Raw genomic sequence first — 19,061 nt, forward strand, 5'->3', positions numbered from 1 at the left:
TGTAGTCATACAAATACATCAAATTGGCCATTTCTGGGCTGGTTGGGGTTGAGGGGAGGAGGAGCAAACTTCAGTGGGGGTTTCCAGGTGAAAAATGATAGTGTTGCCAAGTGGGCCTGCAGCCAGAGTACAAATGGAAGTTCCCCGCAACCCCCACGGGTCCAGGGGGCTGTCACCCTTGGGAAGGTGGGCCACTGCCTGCCCAGCACACCTACAGAGTCCCTCCAAGTGGCCCGTATCCTCCTCCTGTCACCCAGCACTCCTCAGATAAGGGTTTTAGAGAGGGGTCCACTTTGGCCCAGGCCTCTGGTATCATGGGAAAAAGTAAACCCATCAGAAGAGAATATGTACCTATTGGTGTCTTGTGAAAGGGTTTTTTAAGGTAAAATAGTGACTCTCCTACAAATAGAAAATAGACATGTGTCAGAGATCTTACTTAAGTCATCAGTTACTGGGGGAACCAGTAAGACGTTAACAGTGGTTTAAAGGAGCACTGCTAAAATCACCCAAAGAAGGCTGGCGGATGCGGGTCCGCAAATGGATGTAAAACAGTGGCAGAAAAAAAAAAACAAAAACAGTGGCAGCAACACATTGCTTTCCAGTAGCTGCTGCCAGTTCATGTTTAGTGGCATGGTTGTCAGTTTTCCACAACTGGGAGAGTAGAAAAGCGCAAAGACAAGGAAAGGCAGAGATAGCAGAAGGGTGAGCCAGCCTGGCCGCCCTGCCATCTCGCCTGCCTGATGAGCTGCGCCCACAAACTGCCAGGAGGCCCCTCTGCGCCCCCCTTCCTCTGGGCACAGACCCCCACTCCGCCTCTGTCCCGCATCGTCATCGCTTCTGTGACGGCGACTGGACCATTCCCAGCACAAGCTGTTACGCCTCCTACCTAAAATCCTCAAAGAAATGTTTTTAAAGAAAAAAAAAAATTCTTTGATCCCACTTCCTCTGAAAGCTGCGCTCCTTGTCTTTGCTTTTTTTCATCAGGAGAGCTGTCCATACTCTGCGATCCCCATCCCCTGCGGTGCTGGCATCTGTCTGCTGGTGCCCCCAAGACTAAGCACCACAGATGGGGGACTCAACCAACACACATTTTTTTTTCTTGCTGTTCTGGAGACTGGAAGTCTGAGATCATGGAGTGGCAGGGTTGGCTCCTTCCGAGGCCTTCCTTCCTTGGCATGTAGACAACTGTCTTCTCTCCGGGTCCTCATATCCTCTGTGCATATCTGTGTCCTAATCTCTTCTTACAATGACCCCAGTCCTACTAAATTAGGGCCCAGCCTAGTGACCTCATCTTACCATAATCACCTCTTTATCCCAAATACAGCCTCATTCCAAGATCCCCTGGTGTTAGGGCTTTAATCTATGAATTTGGGGAGGATGTGATCCAGCATATCACAGTTGTCAGGGTCAATAGTGACCCCTGTGTTACTCATGGTCCCAGCCCCCAAAGGTAGCTTCTCTGCCCCCTGAGCTGGCTCCTTCACTTCTCTTTGACTTCTTGACTCTGGAGGGCCCCAAGGCTCAGACCTTGGTCCTCCTCTCCTCTTCATACACCCTCATTCCCTTAACCTCCAGCTCTAAATTCCATCCCATAGACTGATGACTCCCAGTGTATATTTCCAGTCTGGATCTTCCTCCCAAAGTCCAGATTCATATCCAGCTGCCTGCTGGGCATCTCCAGGGAATTTGTCCAATGGACACCTGAACTCCACCTTTCCAAAGCCCTAACCCTGACCTTCCACCCCAAACCTCACCTCATATGGTCTCATCCATCCTTGTTGATGGCAGCCAAGGCCTTCAGGTATCTTTGACTCCTCCCTTCACTCATATTCCACATTCGATCTGTCTGGAAACACATTGAAACCATCACTTCTCACCACTCCACTGCAACCACTCTGGTCCAAGCCCATCATCATCTCATGCCTGGATTACTGTGGCCTTCTGCTAACTGGCCACCTTGCTCTCTACCCCTACAGCAGGTAATGTCATTCCTTTTATCAAAACCCTGCAGTTCCTACTAATCTCATTCAGAGTGATAATCCAAATCCTTCAGTGGTTTCTCTCAGCTGCCACCATGCACCTGAACACGTCAGGCACGCTCCTGCCACAGAGCCTTTGCACTGACTCTCTCTCTGCCCAGATGCTCTTCCCCTGGGTCTCTAGTTGGCTACTTCTCTCGTTTCATTCAAGTCTTTGCTCCAATGCCACCTGTGCATCGAGGCTTCCCCTAACAGCCTTACTCCATATGGAAACCCCTTCCTAGTGGCCACCCTTCCACTTGGCTGGCTATACTCTCAGCCCTTACCAAGCCAGGCTTTTCCTTTTCCCGTAACACTCGGCTCCTCCAGCCTGACACAGAAACTCCTTATGTATTCTGTTTTTTGTTTACTGTCTCTCTCCCATGTAAACCCAGAAGTGAGGGATGTCTCATTTTTTGGTTCACTAATATCTCCCAAGCACCTAGAATAGAGCTGGCACCTGGCTCCTTACCTGGTTTCACACAGAGCTCTTTCCAACGTAAGAAAACATTTGCTTTCCTTGCCTCCACACATTGCAGCTGCACCATAGCCCTGTGCTCCGACTCCTGGGAGTGACCCCTGAGGTTCAGCAGGTAAAGTGACACCCAACCAAGGTCACCAAGTTGACTTGAATTCAAATCCAAGACTTTCTCATCCCAAACCTGCAGTCTTTCCCCAAGAGGTGGGCAGGCCTTAGAGAATTGGGTGTTTCAGGTCTGCCCTGTGTCATCTCCTTCCTTGTCCTTGTTCCCCCAGACTCAGCCGCAGAGCCCTGACGATCAGATCAGAGGGCTCCAGTGTTGTCAGAAGCTCATATTTTACCAGGAAAGACAGACTCCGTCACTGTGGAAGAATTTAATCTCGGAGTGGCATGCCCTTGTCCAAAACAATGTCCGGGCCGCCTGCAACCCAATAAGGCTCTGACCCAATTAGTCTCGAAGGTCTGCAGCACCTGGCACGAGATTTGGGGATAGCTGGCAGCAGCAGCTGTAATCCCATCCAGAAAAAGGAAAAGAAAGAAGAAATGTCCTAATGCAGCTGATAACTGTTCATTGCTCTCGGTGTGCTGGCACTTGAGCATAAAAAGAGGCACTTCCAGGGCCATGCCAGGGAGCACTGATTGAAAACCTCCAACCCAGGCGAATACTATTGGGTGACAGTATTTACCCCATGAGAGGCTCAAAATGTGTGTTTTGCAAAATGGTCCTCAGATGTGGATGGATGAAGCCTGCATACCCCGGACCTTGGTCTCTCTGTTCAGGTCCATGCACACACACAGGTGTGTCTGGGTGCCTGCCCCAAGTGAGGGACCTAAGAATATCTACAGAGAAAGTCCCTTGGGCTCATTTCTAGTTACTATGGGGCTCGAGAGCTGAGGGTTGAAGCGCACTAGGAAGTGGTGAGCATGGCCTTCACCTCTCCCAGCTCTCACTGCTGCTTCTTCCAGCCACCCTCCAACCTCCACCCCCCCCACCCCCCCCACCCCCCACCCCCCCCCGCACCTGCAGCTGGCTTCTGCCTGTAGTGTGTGATGCTGCCCCCTGCTGGCCACTGGAGGTAAATACTCCCCCAGAGCAATGCAGGTGCCCATGAAAACCCTGGTTTCTTTCTGCCCAGGGAGGAAGGCTCAGCCTTTCACAAGACTTTACCAGGTGATCCAGGAAAGCTGAGAGGAAGTCATCAGGAACCATATGAACAGGCTCATTTCAAAAGCTTCTGGGTCCCACAAAGATTGCAGCCAGTCCCAAATGGCTGATTCCACCTGGCACCTCTCTGACCCCATCAGGAAGCCCCTGGCACCTTCTTGCTCTCTGGGCTCAGAGCTTATCTGGTTCTGTGGATGGGGGCCTGGAGCCTGATGGGGGCTCAGAGGCCATCTGGAGGCAACACAAGAAGGGACTATGACTCTTTCTGCAATACCAAGCACCTTCTATGATAATCAGCTTTTACAAAGAGACTGTAGTACAGCTTCCTGCACTGCCTTTTGGAAATTTTTAAAGACAAGGAAATGCAAAGAATGTACTTCCTGCTTAGAACCTGCATGTGTTTCCTAGGGCTGCCGTAATCAAGAGCTACAGGCTGGGTGGCTCACAAAACAGAAATTTATTGTCTCTGAGTTCTGAAGCCTAGAAGCTCCAGATCAAGGTGTGGGCAGGGTTGGTTTCTTCTGAGGTCTCTCTCCTCAGCTTGTAGATGCTGCTTTTCCCCCTGTGTCTTCCCATCGTCTTCCTTCTGGGCGTGTCTCTGCATCCAAATTTCTCCTTTGCAGAAGGGCACAGTTGTATTGGATTAGGGCCCATTCTAATGACCTCATTTTAACTCCATCATCTACAAAGACCCTATTTCCAAATAGTTGCATTCTGAGGTGCTAGGGGTTAGCACTTTAACATATGAATTTGTGGGGGGAACACAGTTCAACCCATAACAAAACCTGAAGATGGGAAAAAGATGACATGGGCACACAAACTAGGATACCAATATATGATCTGCTGTCTGTAAACCTCCCCCCCCCCCCGCCCAGTTTAGACAAGGACAAGAGTGGGATGCTGATGGTGTATGCTCCAACATCTGGGTTCAGTCTGTAGCCCTTGGGCAAGTCCAGGCACCCTTCTGCACCCATGGGTCTGCTTCAGCAGGTGGAATACCACAACCCCATGGAGGTTTCACAAGGCTCACAGATAGAAAGTGTTCATGGAAATTTTTGGAATCATTCAGAACTCTTACTTGACTTCACAGGAATTGGTTGCCCCTGAATGACCAAGTTGGCAGAAATATGTCTGTTCCTGGGCACAGGGACCATCTTCACAGGAGCAGGAAATGCATGGGTTGATTTGACCCAACAGCCAGTTCATTTCCACCATTTTAAAGATGACTTGATACCCCTCCCCCCATGAAATTGCCCCAGGTTGAGCAATTGCTTTAAAGCCATGACGAAGTTTGGGATGAATAGAATTGTCTGGAACATCTATAAAGGGAACCTAGAAAGCCCAGGCAGCCGATCATCAGAAGATCATGCTCAGGCTCTGTGGATTGTCTGCCCAGGGCAGCTCTGGCTGCCGAGCTCAGGCCTCTGTTTGGCATCTTGAGACCTGTTAAAAAGGCTGATGTGGTTTTCCTGTTGATGAGACAGACCAAATAAAGGAAAGAAATATAGAAGAACTGTACCCACGAGGGAGGGTTATCAGTGAAGAGGAAACATCAGTGGGTTTCTGGAAGATAAGGAAATGGATGGGGCCATGTGCACAATGAAATGGGAAGAAGAAGCCAAGACACAGGATCCGGCATGAGGGCACTCCAGGCCTGATGGGGGGGGGGGGGAGCAGGAGAGAGACCCAAGAGCAGGACGGTCATGAAACACCTGCTTCTGTGCGCCCTCCACCAACTCCCCTCCCAGGCCCTCCACTCACAGCTCAGGAAGCAGAGGCAGACCACAGGGCCATCAGGAGAGAGGGACACTGTGCCCCAGAACTGCCTTCCTCCAGCAGAACTCGGGGCACCTGGGGCCGACCTTCCACTCCTCCCTCAGAGGGAGCCCAGTTGTTAGCATATCTACTTGGCGTTCAAGACCCCATTCAGGGAACCAACACCAAAAAAACACACACAAAAAAACCCAAAAAGCATAACTGCCACCCATTGGGAGAAGCAGGGAAGCAGAGAAGAGACTGGTATGAATCATCTAAGTTCTCATGGACCAGTAGTTACTCCCTAAACTTGGCAAGTGAAGAAGCAGAGGAAGAAGCACAGTGTCTAGCATTCCAGCCACCACCACTAGAATCCTACAGGCAGACACAAGGAGGTTGTCTGGAAGTGAGTCAGATGCGGGTGGGGATGGGCCAGGACACTGCTGCTTTTCATCTCATGCTCTTCCCCTGGTCTGATTTATAGCCGAGCATCTATATTGTTGTAAATTGTTTCTGTAAAGTTTTTGAAACCCGAGAACATTTTCATGACACTGATGGGACCTGGGCATCCACCACAATGGAGAAACTCACTCCCCATTTTTAGACACTGTTAGCAAACATCTGCTCAGAAGACATTAGCTTTGCCTTGTCCCCAGCGCACCTGAGGCAAACTGATTTGGTTAAAAAAGAGGGAGAAGGAAGTGCAGGCTGAAGGGAGAGGCAGAAAAAAAGAAAAAAAACATCTAGAACTCGGAGTATCCAATCCACCTTCTATTTCTTTTTAAAAAGTAAAAGAGGCAGTCCTGATACAGTAACCTTGAGAGCTCATAGTGCACATCCAAAGGTGACAGCTCAGTGAATGCAGATGGTATCCTGAGGTCCTTCTGAGATGTGTTCTAGAACTTTCTTTGCATTTCATGGACTAAAGAATAGATCAGGACCACTAAAGGTGCAAAATCAAAATTCTGGGTTCTATTTCTACTCTAGAGGAAAATGATTTTTTTTTCTTTTACCTAAAGCAAGCACTTTTGCCACAAATACACATGTGAGCAAATGCTACAAAGTCCCCCGGGTGAACAAATCGCCAGGTCCGTACGTGTGACTGCCTTGACTGCAGGCTGAGCATCTTGTTTAATTAGATAAAGATTAGATAAGTGAGAACAGAGGGGCAAGAAATGTCTCTGCAAATTGCCTTTCCTGCACAGGCCTGCATCCCATCATTTGCCTTTTAGCTACATTCACACCAGACAAAAGATGCCCCTGGCTCAGGAATGTGAGACTAGAGAGGTGAGGCCATCACTTTTCATATCCTGCCCAGCCCTCATTGTGAGGTTGGGGTTCACTAGAGATGAGGCTGGGCCTACATTTAACACGGTGTGTCCCCTATGGCGAAGACCAATGTCTACACCGCAAATGACTCACTTCAGCAGGGGAGGGAAAGACTTTATGGGTCCCAAGTGTTGGCTGTCTGGATGCTGGGTGTTCATACTCTGTCCTGGGACATGTTTAGAATGAGTAGAGATTCGCATGTGTATGAAAAGACACTGCACCAAACACTCATCATCACCATCATCCCTGAAAGGGAAAATAGGGAGGAACCAAGATTTGATTTGATTTTTTAAATTTTGTTTATATATTGATGAGAGACACACAGAGAGAGGCAGAGACATAAGCCGAGGGAGTAGCAGACTCCCCATGGGGAGCCCGATATGGGACTCGATCCCAGGACCCCGGGATCACGACCTGAGCCAAAAGCAGATGCTCAAACACTGAGCCATCCAGGTGCCCCCAGGAACCAAGACTCTCTGTACAGAAGAGCCAATGGTGTAAGTTCCAGTCCAAATCCAAAGGCAGTGGAAGACTGATGTCTCCCACCTGGAATGAAGTCAGACAAAAGGAGTTCCCTCTTACCCAGGCTTTTTGTTCTGTTGAGACCTTCAACTGATTGGATGAGGCCCACCCAAAATTAGAGAGAGCCAGTTGCTTTATTCAGTCTACCGATTCAAATTCTAATCTCTTCCAAAAACACCTTCATAGGCACTCCCAAAATAATTTTTGACTGTATATCTGAGCATCCCTTTGTCCAATCAAGACATAAAATGAACCATCACAAGTGAGTGCCAACTGTATGCACCACAACCCTGGCATCTGTGCTGAGGGTCTTGTGTGTCAGTGTCCCTGAAGCTACAGCCTTCCTGGGCCCAAGCTGAGTCCTATTGATTTATTTAATAAACATTTACATAACACTTGCTATGTGCCAGGCACCATTTTACAAATATGACTCATTTCTTGGTACAAAAACATCCCAGAAACATGTATCTCAAGAAACCTGAGAGTGTGCTTTTAGGATAACTTCATGGCAGTGGGGTTACAGGGAGGATTTTAAATTTTCAAAATTATGCCCTAATTGTCTTCTGGAAAGAGGGAGCTGATTCACACTCCCACCCACAGTGTAGGAAAGTGTCTACTTCTCATCCTTATCAGCCCTAGGGCATTTCAGTTTTCCACTTTGGCTAATCTGACAGGTGAACAACAAATTTTCCTGTGGTTTGTTTTATATGCCCTTCATCAAGAGTGACACTGGGCATCTTTCCTGCATTTTTTGGCCATTTGTATTTATTTTTTCAATAAATTGCCCGTTCACATCCTTTGCCCATTTTTCTATTGGGTTATTTTTTTCTTATCGATTTACGTGAACTCTGTAAGGCAGGGAAATTGGTCTGTCACATTGTCTGCCACAGATGTATCAAATATGTTCTTCCCGGAATTTCATCTCTCTCCTGACTCTGTTACAGTCAACTCTATCAAACAAAAGTCTCAGATTTTTATGTAGCTAAACTTATTGATTATTTCCTTTTTTAGCTCCCGGTTTTGTGTTTTATTTCGCTCATGCTCTCTTCTATAATTTTATGTCTTTATTGTTTTTAACTTTTTATTCTGAAACAATCATATATTCTCAGGAAGTTGCCAATACAGTAGAGAGGTCCCTGTACCCCATCCAGTTTCCCCCAGTGGTTATAGCTTCCTTAGTTATAGTACAACATGAAAACCAGGACATCAGTTCAATGTGTATGTGTACTCCTGTGTCGTTTTATCACTTGAATAGGTTTGTGTAGACACCACCACAATCAAGATACAGAACTATTTGTTTCCACAGAGATGTCCCCCATGCTGCCCCTTTGCAGACAGACCTGTCCTCCTTCCCCTCCTTCACCACTTCTAGCCCTTGGCAACCATAATCTATTTTCCATATCTGAGATTTTTTTCGTTTTGAAAGTTTTATATAAGTGGAATCACAGAATATACAACCACTTGAGATTGTCTATTTTCATTCATCATGATTCCCTGGAGATCACCCAATTTGTTGCCTTTTTCAAGAGTTCATTCCTTTTTACTGCTGAGAAGTATCCCATGGTATGAAAGTTCCAGGGTTTGTTTAACCCTCACCTATTGCAGAACATTTTGGCTTTTTCCAGTTTTTTGGCTATTACAAATAAAGCTTCTATGAATAATTAGGCTTTTCTCTGGACATAATTTTTCTCTTCTCTGGGATCAATACCCAGGAGTGCAATTGCTGGGCCATAGGATAAGTGAATGTTTAATTTTGTGAAGAAACTGCCAAATTATTTTCCTGCACAGTTGTTTGTTTGTTTGTTGTTGTTTTTTGTTGTTGTTGTTTTTAATTCACTCTGTCAACCTGTCTTTTTTTAAAAAAGATTTTATTTATTAATTCATGAAAGACACAGAAAGAGAGGCAGAGACGCAGGCAGAGGGAGGAGAAGCAGGCTCCATGCAAGGAGCCCGACATGGGACCCGATCCCAGGAATCTGAGATCACAGCCTGAACCAAAGGCAAATGCTCAACTGCGGAGCCACACAGGCATCCCAACCTCTGTCTTTTAATCCTCATGTTTACACTATTTACATTTAATGTAATTATTGTTGTCAGGGCTTGAGTCTGCCATTTTATTTTTTGGTTTTCTGTTCAGAAAACTCTTCTGTTTCTCATTTCTTCTTTCCTTTTTTTTTCCCTGTCTTTCTGTGGGTTATTGAACATTGTTTAGAATTCTCCCACCTGGCAGAGCAACTGGGGGGCTCAGCGGTTGAGCACCTACCTTCGGCTCAGGATGTGATCCCAGGATCTGGAGATCGAGTCTCACGTCGGGCTCCCTGCATGGAGCCTGCTTCTCCCTCTGCCTGTGTCTCTGCCTCTCTCTCTCTCTGTGTCTCTCATGAATAAAGAAAATCTTAAGAAAAAAAGAAAAGAATTCTCCCACCTGAAAGAAAGTCGTTTTGATTTATAAGCAATATTTTTGAATATATTTCTTTGCATCGTTTTAGTGGCTATTATAGGTATCTCATTAGACATCCATAATAGATCATAGTCTGCTGGTGTCAACATTTAACGAGTTCAAATAAAATATAAAAACTTTACCTCCCTTTACATCTGAGTATACTTTCCCTTTTATAATATAATTGTCTTAAATATTTCCTCTACAATATATTGAGTACTTCATGAAATAGTGTTAGAATTTAGCTTCATCATCAAACATAATTTAGAAAACTCGAGAATAAAAGGAAAATCTATTGTGTTTACTCATATTTTTATGCTTTCTATTGCTTTTTCTTCCTCTCTGGTGTTCCAAGAGTCCTGTTTTTATCATTTTATTTCTATTTTGAGAACTTTTTTTTAGCTTCCTTTTAGGATCAATCCACTGGTGACAAAAGCTCTTAGTTTTCCCTCATCTGAGAGGGTCTTCATTTCCTCTTCATTCCTGAAGGGTATTTTTATTTGATATAGAATCGGTTTGGCAGTTATTTTCTTTAAGCTTTTGTGCTACTTTCTTCTGGCATCCATAGTTTCTGATGAAAATTTTGTAGTAATTCTGTTTCTCATATAGGTAAGGTGTTGTTTCTTCTCTCGCTGTGTTTAAGATTTTTTTCTTTCTGTTTAGGTTACAGAAATTTGAACATGATATCTTAGCATATTTCTTTAGGTGTATCCTGTTTGGGGTTTACTCAGCTTCTTGCATCTGTGGGTTTATGTCTTTTGTCAACTTTGGGAAGTTTTCAGCCATTATTTCTCTGAATAATTTATAGTCCTACCCTCTACCTCCTCTCCTTCCAGGACTCCTATGAAATGAATGTCAGACCTTTTGTTTTCATACCAAGGCCCCTAAAGCTCTCTTTTTTTGTCATTATGATTCTTAGTTTATTTTCTCTCTGTTGTTCAAGAATGGATAATTTCTATTGTTCTAATCAAGGTCTCTAATTCTTTCCTCTGTCCCATCATTCTGCTGTTAAACCCACCCATCGAGCTTTTATTTTACTTGTCTGGTTTTTCAGTTCTAAAATTTCTGTTTTGTTCTTTATAGTTTCTATCTCTTTGCTGGAACTTTCTATCTCTATATGCTAAGATACTCTACACTTTCTTTTGTTTCAAGAATGTTCATTATTTCTGGTTGACACATTTTTATAACTCCTTTAAAATCCCTGTCAGATCATTCTAATAATTTGTGCCACTTCAGTGTTGGTTTCTGTTGATTATCTCATTCAAGTTGAAATGCTCCTGGGTTTTGGTATGATGAGTGATTTTTCTACCAAAACCTCGATATTTTTGGCATTGTGTTTTGAAAATCTGGATCTTATTTAAATCTCCTATTTTATCAGGCCTCCTGTGACATCGCTCCAGTAGGGGAAAGGGAGGGGGAAACTCCTTACTGCTAGGCTGAGGTAGAAGTGCAGGCTTCCTTCTAGGCTTCAGCTGAAACTACCCCAGCAGGCAGGGGCAGGGGACCTTGTTACCACTGGGTTCGGCTTAGCCCCAGACTCCACACACAGTGTCCACCAAATTCAAAGAGGGAGAGAGTCTCATTACCACCAGTTGGAGTAAAATTTGTGGCTCCCCATTGAGGCTTTCTCTGCCACCACTTCAACAAAGAGGGGGTGAGTTAGGGTGTCTCATTATAACCTGGAAGGGGTGAAGGTCTAGGTTCCTCACTCATCCAGTGCTGACAATGGTCGGGGTAGGGCATCTATTTTCAGTGGTGGTCGGCAGGAGTACAGAGGTTATTCATTGTCTAAAGTTGCCTGCTTTGTTAGGCTGCCCCTTTCCTGGTCCTTTGGCCAGAGAGAGCAGATTCCTCTTAGGGCTATTTTTATCTGCACATATTAGCATTTCCAGGTTGCCAGCTTCTCTGGGACCTAGTCTGAAATATATAAAGTGCACACACACACACACACACACACACACACACATCAAATTTCAAGGAACACAGTGTCATGTCATTTCTTGGTTCCTGAACTCCCCACCCTGTCTGCCTTCTCTCCATCTCTCAGAGACCTCTTATGTTTGTTTTCCATATAGTGTTCAGGGATGTTAGCTGTACTTAACAGGCAGAATAGAAAAAAATATCTAGGGCAGCCTGGAGGACTCAGCGGTTTAGCGCCGCCTTTGGCCCAGGGTGATTCTGGAGACCCGGGATCGAGTCCCACGTCAGGCTCCCTGCATGGAGCCTGCTTCTCCCTCTGTCTGTGTCTCTGCCTCTCTCTCTCTCTCTCTCTCTCTCTCTTTCTCTCTCTCTCTGTGTCTTTCGTGGATAAATAAATAAAATCTTTAAAAAAAGAAAAAAAATATCTATTCCATCATCCCGGGAGCCATGGCCTTCTTTTTTCAATAATACGTTTAAACCTCTGATCCATCTAGAATTCATTTTCACATAAAAAGTGATGTGGGGACCCCAGCTTCATTTTTTCCAGACTACTCTAAGTTACCTTAATACTACTTATTGGATAATCTCACCTTTTCCCCCTCTGATCTGAAATGCCATATATCTTTCCATGCCTGTGCAGGGCCATTTCTGAATGCATTCTGTCCATTTGGCCTGTGTGTTCTTTTAAAGGAAATCATAGATTTAATGTTCTTTCTCCTGAATTTGAGGAGTTTGCATTTAAGCTCTTTCAAGCACCCTCTCCTCTTTTTTACTATTTTTATAGTCGTTAGTACCAGATCCAGACCCTGCTGGCAACTTTCCAACCATCAGCCACAGACGATGTTGTTTCCATGAACCACATCACCATCTTCACTCTTAGGGAGCAAGATGCCCCCCATGCCAGCTACCCCACCCTGTCACTTCTCCTCCTGTGACCAGGCCCTCTTGGGTCTTGGTTACCCCCAGGGATGACCATGAGTCTTGGTGGCTCAAAGGTAGGTTCGTGTGTCAGACTCCAGGGTTCAAATCCTCACTGTGCCATCTACCAGCTGGGTGACCTTGGGCAGACAAGTCACTTAAACCTCTCTGAGCTTCCATTTCATTATTGGTACATACTCCACAGGGTTGGTCTCAATCAGATACAGTGGCATACACGACGTTTTTGTCACATTATCCAGCCCATGGAACAATCTTCAGAAATCCAAACTGTTGGGGCACCTGGGTGGCTCAGTGGTTGAGCAACTGCCTTTGGCTCAGGTCATGATCTCTGAGTCCTGGAATTGAGTCCCACACTGGGCTCTCAGTGAGGAGCCTGCTTCTCCCTCTGCCTGTTTCTCTGCTTCTCTCTGTGTGTCTCTCATGAATTAATAAACAAGATCTAAAAAAGAAAAAAAAAAGAGAGAAAAAGAAATGCAAACTGTCAGTATTGCCTTCATGGCTATGACAAGTGCTATTATTCAGGCAAGGCCGTGATCACTTAGCTGGTCTGAAATACGTGAGCATCTGGGCTCCAAGGACCAAGCTGGAACCAGAGATGTCAGTCACAGTTTAGACCAGTGTCTCTCTGAGGAATGGGTCTTGATTATTGGCTTGTGACCACTAATAACAGCCTGACATTTGTGCCATCCCCATGCCCACCTGTGCCTGCTGGCCCATGCAGCCTTTCCTGCATCCCTGGGAGGAGGCTGGAGAGGCAGTTGCCAGTCATAATGCAAACAAGCCACACAGAGGACTTTCCCCAAGGTCATGTGTGTGCAGGGCAGATGTGGGTGCCAGCAGCTCTGTCCGGGTGCTATTCCTCTGAGTTTTTATCTTGGGCTTCTCTGCCTCCTAACTCCTCACCCCCACATGGGAGAACTCTGGAAACTTCTCTGGGGATGTCTTCCCCACACCTCCTTAATTTGGGGTCCAAGTGTTTCCTGGGGGACATCTTGGGTAGGTTTAGGGGGCTTTCTAAAAACTGTGTTTACTTTTGTCACCTATGACTCAATTCTGTGAAAAACCTTTGTTTAACTGGGAAGGGGTGTGGTGCAGCATGTAACAGGCTGGAGGGGAGTGTGCAAGTGTCACCATATTACCAGTGACATTTGGTGGAGGGCGATGTCCACTAGTGTTCCTGGCCTCCCTTGGGCCTGAAGCAGCACCCACACTGGAGGCATCTTCCAGTCCATGTCATCACCTATGTGGTTGGGGACACTGAGGACTGCCAGCCACAGGTGAGCTCCAAGCCTCAATCCTGGATTTGGAGTATGTGATGGATGGATTTGGATGTATGATCAAACTACAATTGCCCAAAACAATTGATAACTTTGTTCCTTTCATCAAACTGTAATGAGCACCCACAGTGTGCTTTATGCCTTGGAGACACAGCTAAGACGAGCCCACTGGTCCCCTGCCCTCACGGAGAGACAGATGACAAACTCCAGACAAGTAACTGAGATATTGGGTGTGAGGCATGTGTGCAGGATATCACAACAAGATGACATCATGGAAAGTGACCCAATGCCCACTTCGGATGGGTTATCACAGATGCTCGACATTTTTAGAGGGCACCCATGCTGCAAATGGGATGTCTGAAGGAGCCAAGCACGTGAACATCAAGGAGATGAACATTTCAGGTGGTGAGAACAAGCCTTGCAAAGGTCCTGAGGCAGGAATGAGTTTGCCGTGCTTGGAGAACAGAGGAGCACCAGAGCTGCTGGAATGCTGAGACCAGCGCAGAGAGGATTCTGCAGGGTGTGGAGACAAACCCACATCGAGCAGGCAGGAAGCTGGGTTCTAGAGTCATGCTCTGCCACTTTGCATTTGAGGTATTTTGGGCAAGCCCCTTCCCCACCAAGCCTCATGTGACCTGAACAAGGGGTGCCCTTTGTGGACACCACCCACGTGTCCCTGTCACCCAGCATCAGGACTCCTCAGAGTTCCTCACTGTTGCAGACATTTTGGCTGCTCAACAAGGATGGGACACATGATGTCACTGAGACCCAGACACATTTCTGCATGTCACATTCTGCAGGGACCACTGCCCACAAGCTCTTCCCCATTGTGTAGACCCTGCACCCTGTGGTGGGCTCGTGGGTACAAACCCCAGCCTGACCTATCTCCTACCATCACCACGATAAGGGAAGCTGGACTTGGCGAAGCTGCCATTTGTACATTTTATGAGTGCATTTCTGTTAACTCTGTTCTCCAGCAAGGCTGGCAGAGGAGACCTGTCTCAATCAGATATCCTGGTTAATGGAGCATTACATCTCTACCTTCCATGGATCCCCCTTTCTCAAAGAATTATAAAACAATAAAATGCATTTGGCACTAAAACCTCACTGACCATAATTTAATCTGGTTCTGATAAACACAGAGTCTCACCAGGACTTTTTGTTGCCTGAGAGTCATAATGATGAATATCGGTTTCTATTTGTCCCATAAATGTGCAGATCTGCTGGTTAATAGACATTTCTGGTAGGGATGATGCTGCATCAACCATCTCTTATGATCTACACCCTTTGCCAACTTGGAGAGGTTACACATACAGATGAGGACAGTTTTTTCCTTCCTGCAAATGCTGTCTTAATGAAGATGTACATTACCCTAGTTACTTGCCCTCATTCCCTCCAAAGTTTGTATTCTCAGTGTATGCCAGGCGCTTGCAAAACAACCCAATATCTTTGCACTCCACTCAAGCAAGATCTTCAGCCACATGCCTTTCCTCCAGGAAGCTGGATGGTGCTTGAGAATCAGCAATCTGCTGCCGGGTCCTTCTGCCCTTGCCAGTCAACGGACTAATACAAATTTACTCCATCGGCCCCTGGTAATTAGACTCTGCTGAACTGATGTATCAGATGAACATGGCAAAGTTTAAAAGAAGCCCGAATTAATCTCACAGAGAAAAGGGGCATGAGGCACTCTGAGACACTATTAATGTCAGGAGGATGCCGTAAATTTTATTGTTATCATTTCATGTGGATTGATGTTCTCATTACCTATCACACTCGCATATGATAAAAAGCAAATGTACAAGTGCCTGTTTTCCATAGAGGGGATCTTATGCACTGTATTGAGGATGTGATGATTATACTTACACATTTTATAGTAATGTTTTCTTAACAGCCAAAAGCACTTTCATTTAATATTAATAAAACAGATGTTTGGTTGAAAGTGGCTGGAAACCACATGACATTTGCATGTTGGTGAGTGACAGTGCCTCCTACCGCACTGTCTGCTAAGTGGCCAGCACCTCCTCACCCAGAGGCCCAGCCTCCCCACCGCCACCCAGAATCTGGGGCAGCCTGCTTCCATCCTGATCCCCTTATCTTTCCTCACACCCCTAAATGAGGGTAAACTGGGGGAGACTAGAAATCCGGCTATCATTAGTCAAGGTCCAAAAGATACAGAGGCACTGCAAAACGGACAACACATTCCTCCTGCCATTTCTGTATCATCCACCCCTTCCTCCCCACCCCCGCCTCGGTACAGCCGAACCAACTGTAATTTTGAGTAGAATTTAGAAAGAGGCACCCCAAACACATGGCTTTGACACCAAAGTCAATCCTGGTAACACTTGAGGGGTGGTGGGAGAAGACAACGCTTCTACACTGAGCCAGAAGGTGGAACACACAGGAACCTCTTGCAAACTGTTCTTGGGGCCACGTGACAGCATCGTAGGCCAGCTATGAGCCTGGCTACTCTCCCTCTCATCATTGTAAAAAAAGCAGCTGGTTGGTAAATTTCCCCTTGGCAACCTCTTGTTGAGGTAGATTTTTGAAACACGTGGAGATGTTTTCTCTGTAATATTCTGGAAGATCCAACGCTTGACTTGTCCCAGATGACATGCCCGATGAATAAAAGTGAAAACCCCACACAGTGATGCGGGGCCAGGGCTGACCTCCCCGCCTTCCAGGCAGACAAAGGCCTTATCAGGAATGCCTTCTGTACAAGCCAGGGAAAGAGTACAAGACTAGCATAGTGAAGGTTAGGACATGGAACCTGATGAATTTGTTTGTTGGCAGGGCCACCTTGCCAGAGGTACAAACAGGCAGAGCAATGGTGGGGTGAAAAGGCTGGATGCTGTCTGGCATTGAGGAATAAGATGCTTGCAGCCCTGATCAAAACAAGGGCCCCAGGGGCCTGCCCCCAGGGAGTGGCCTGAGAGTGTGCAAAATTGATAGATGCTTTGATGTGTTCCCTGGAAGCCGTGTTGAAGTCTTATTTCAGCTCGGAGCTAAACCCATTCAAACATGTTACACAGCACAAAAAGCTCTAATCCATGGGGACTGCAAGCCCTCCAGTCGATTACCCAGATAACCTGGCCTTGAGTGGACACATTATTTGCCAATCGATTGTTTCATTTGACCCTAAGCTGGGTGCCTGATGCACGACAGGCATTCGGTAATGCTTTTAATGAATGACAGAATGAGTGGATTCACGGCTATAGGGAAGCCACGGTTTTCTCTGGGGTGATGAGTTAATGCTCCAGCAAAATGCGTGTGTTGTCAAAGCACCTTGGAGAAGCCCTTCCATGAGCCAGAGAGAGCCAAGACAAGTGTTGCCCTGGCTGGGATCTATGGCCACATTAACCAGCCCTGTTGGGAGCTTTGCATCATTTCCCAGAAGGGCCAGATTGGCATCACCACAGGACATCCCGTATCCCAGGCTGCACTCCTGTGGATGGAGCCATGGGCTGGCTGGTGCTCCGTGCCTGGCTGCACAAAGCAATTGGTTTATATGCCAGAATCCACTCTGCCCAGCCTGGAGAACAAATGCACTTCCCACCTCAAGCTGGGGCCCACAGTCCTGGGTGTTTCCATCAGGATTTTCCTGTCCCACCACCTACCCTTCTTATATATTATGCCAATCGTGATGATTAAGTTCTAGAATTTTAAACCACTATGTGAGGCCATTGCAAGACAGAGCTGGCCGTTTGAAATCCCCACAGCTGTAGGCATCATTCGCCTCAGGAATCGATTGCGATTCAAGGCCCCAGGCACTGGGCTCCTGTCCACACTGCACACGGAGCCTGCAAGGCTGGGAGCTCCTCCCCTGGCTCCTGGAGAGGAGGGTGTGCGGGTGGTGCCAGGAAGCCCAGGACATTTCAAGGGAATGGTGGAAAATTATGCTTGCTATCAAAAGGTAAGAATGTCTCACCAGATGAATAATGAAATGGTCTTCAATAATCCATCGGTTTATATTTAAAATTCTAAAATGTTATAAAACGTAAAGATAGAGAATAGTCACTCTGTGTTCCGGGAGAGTCTAAGGAGGCAGGAGGAAGCCTCCCTGGGCCCTCCCCACCTCGGCCACAGGTGCCTCAGTACCACCTGCACCTACACCCCACCTGGACCCCACTTCCCTCCTGGGTCACAACCCCCCTCCCTCTCCTGTAGCCTCTTACACTCCCCACTGCCCCGTGCTCTCATTTCCTGAGAAATAATACAGCCCTGTGCTGTAACAGCGCCACAAACTGGGTGGCTAAACACAGCAGAGTCTGTCACTGGCCAGGAGACCAGGAGGCCAGGAGGCCATAAGTCCAAGCCCCAGGTGTTCCAGGGCCACTTCTTCCTGGAGGCTCTGAGGGCCGCTCTGTCCCAGGCTCCTATTCTCTGCTTGGGTGGCTTCTGAGAACCCTTGTAGAATCATCCTTCCCCTCTCTGTCTCCCTTGTCAGGTGGCCCTCATCCCCTGTGTGGTCACCGCACATCCAGGGTGATCTCATCTCAGGATCTTTATCTTTGTTGCATCTGCAAAGACCGCATGGTCACATGCACAGGCATGAAGGGGGAGGACTCAGACAGACATGTATTTGGGGAGGTCCTCACTCCACCCCTGACGTCCATAAACATTGGGCGTGTTGAGGCTGCCAGTGAAAGATGCTGGATCCCATGTTGCTGCTATTGCTTTCCCATCTGCATCTCATCTGACCCAGTACTTCTCTTTTCTGACGCCCCTTCCCTCTGGCTCCAGGACCTCCACTCTCCCCGTGGCTCTCCTCCCACCTCCCCCAACCTCCTCCCCCAAGGGCTTCCTCCTCCAGGGGGTCACCACCTCACCCTCCTCGTTGTTCAGGTCAGGAATCGTGGCCGCAGTATCAGTTCCTCTCCCTCGTACACATCCCATCCACCAGCAGGTCCTGTGGGCGCCCTCTTCAGAAAAGACCTGAATCCAACTTTGTCTCACCACCCCCTGACCTCCAGGGGCCCTCATCTCTCTCAGATGCTACACGAGCCTCCCAAGTGGTGGTGTCTCTCCTTCTGTCCCACCCAAATCCATTCTCAAGAGCAGCCACCGTGACCCAGTGAAAACATGTCAGCTCAAGCCAACTCTCCACTCAATTGCTCCCATGTGGCCCATTTCACTTAGAGCCAAATCCTTGTAAGGCCTACCAGTCTTTCCCAGATTGGACCTCTGATTACTTTTCTGAGCTTTATCTTCCCTTACT

This window comes from Vulpes vulpes, chromosome 3 (assembly GCF_048418805.1).
Source record: "Vulpes vulpes isolate BD-2025 chromosome 3, VulVul3, whole genome shotgun sequence".
In the NCBI taxonomy this organism is placed as follows: Eukaryota; Metazoa; Chordata; class Mammalia; order Carnivora; family Canidae; genus Vulpes; species Vulpes vulpes.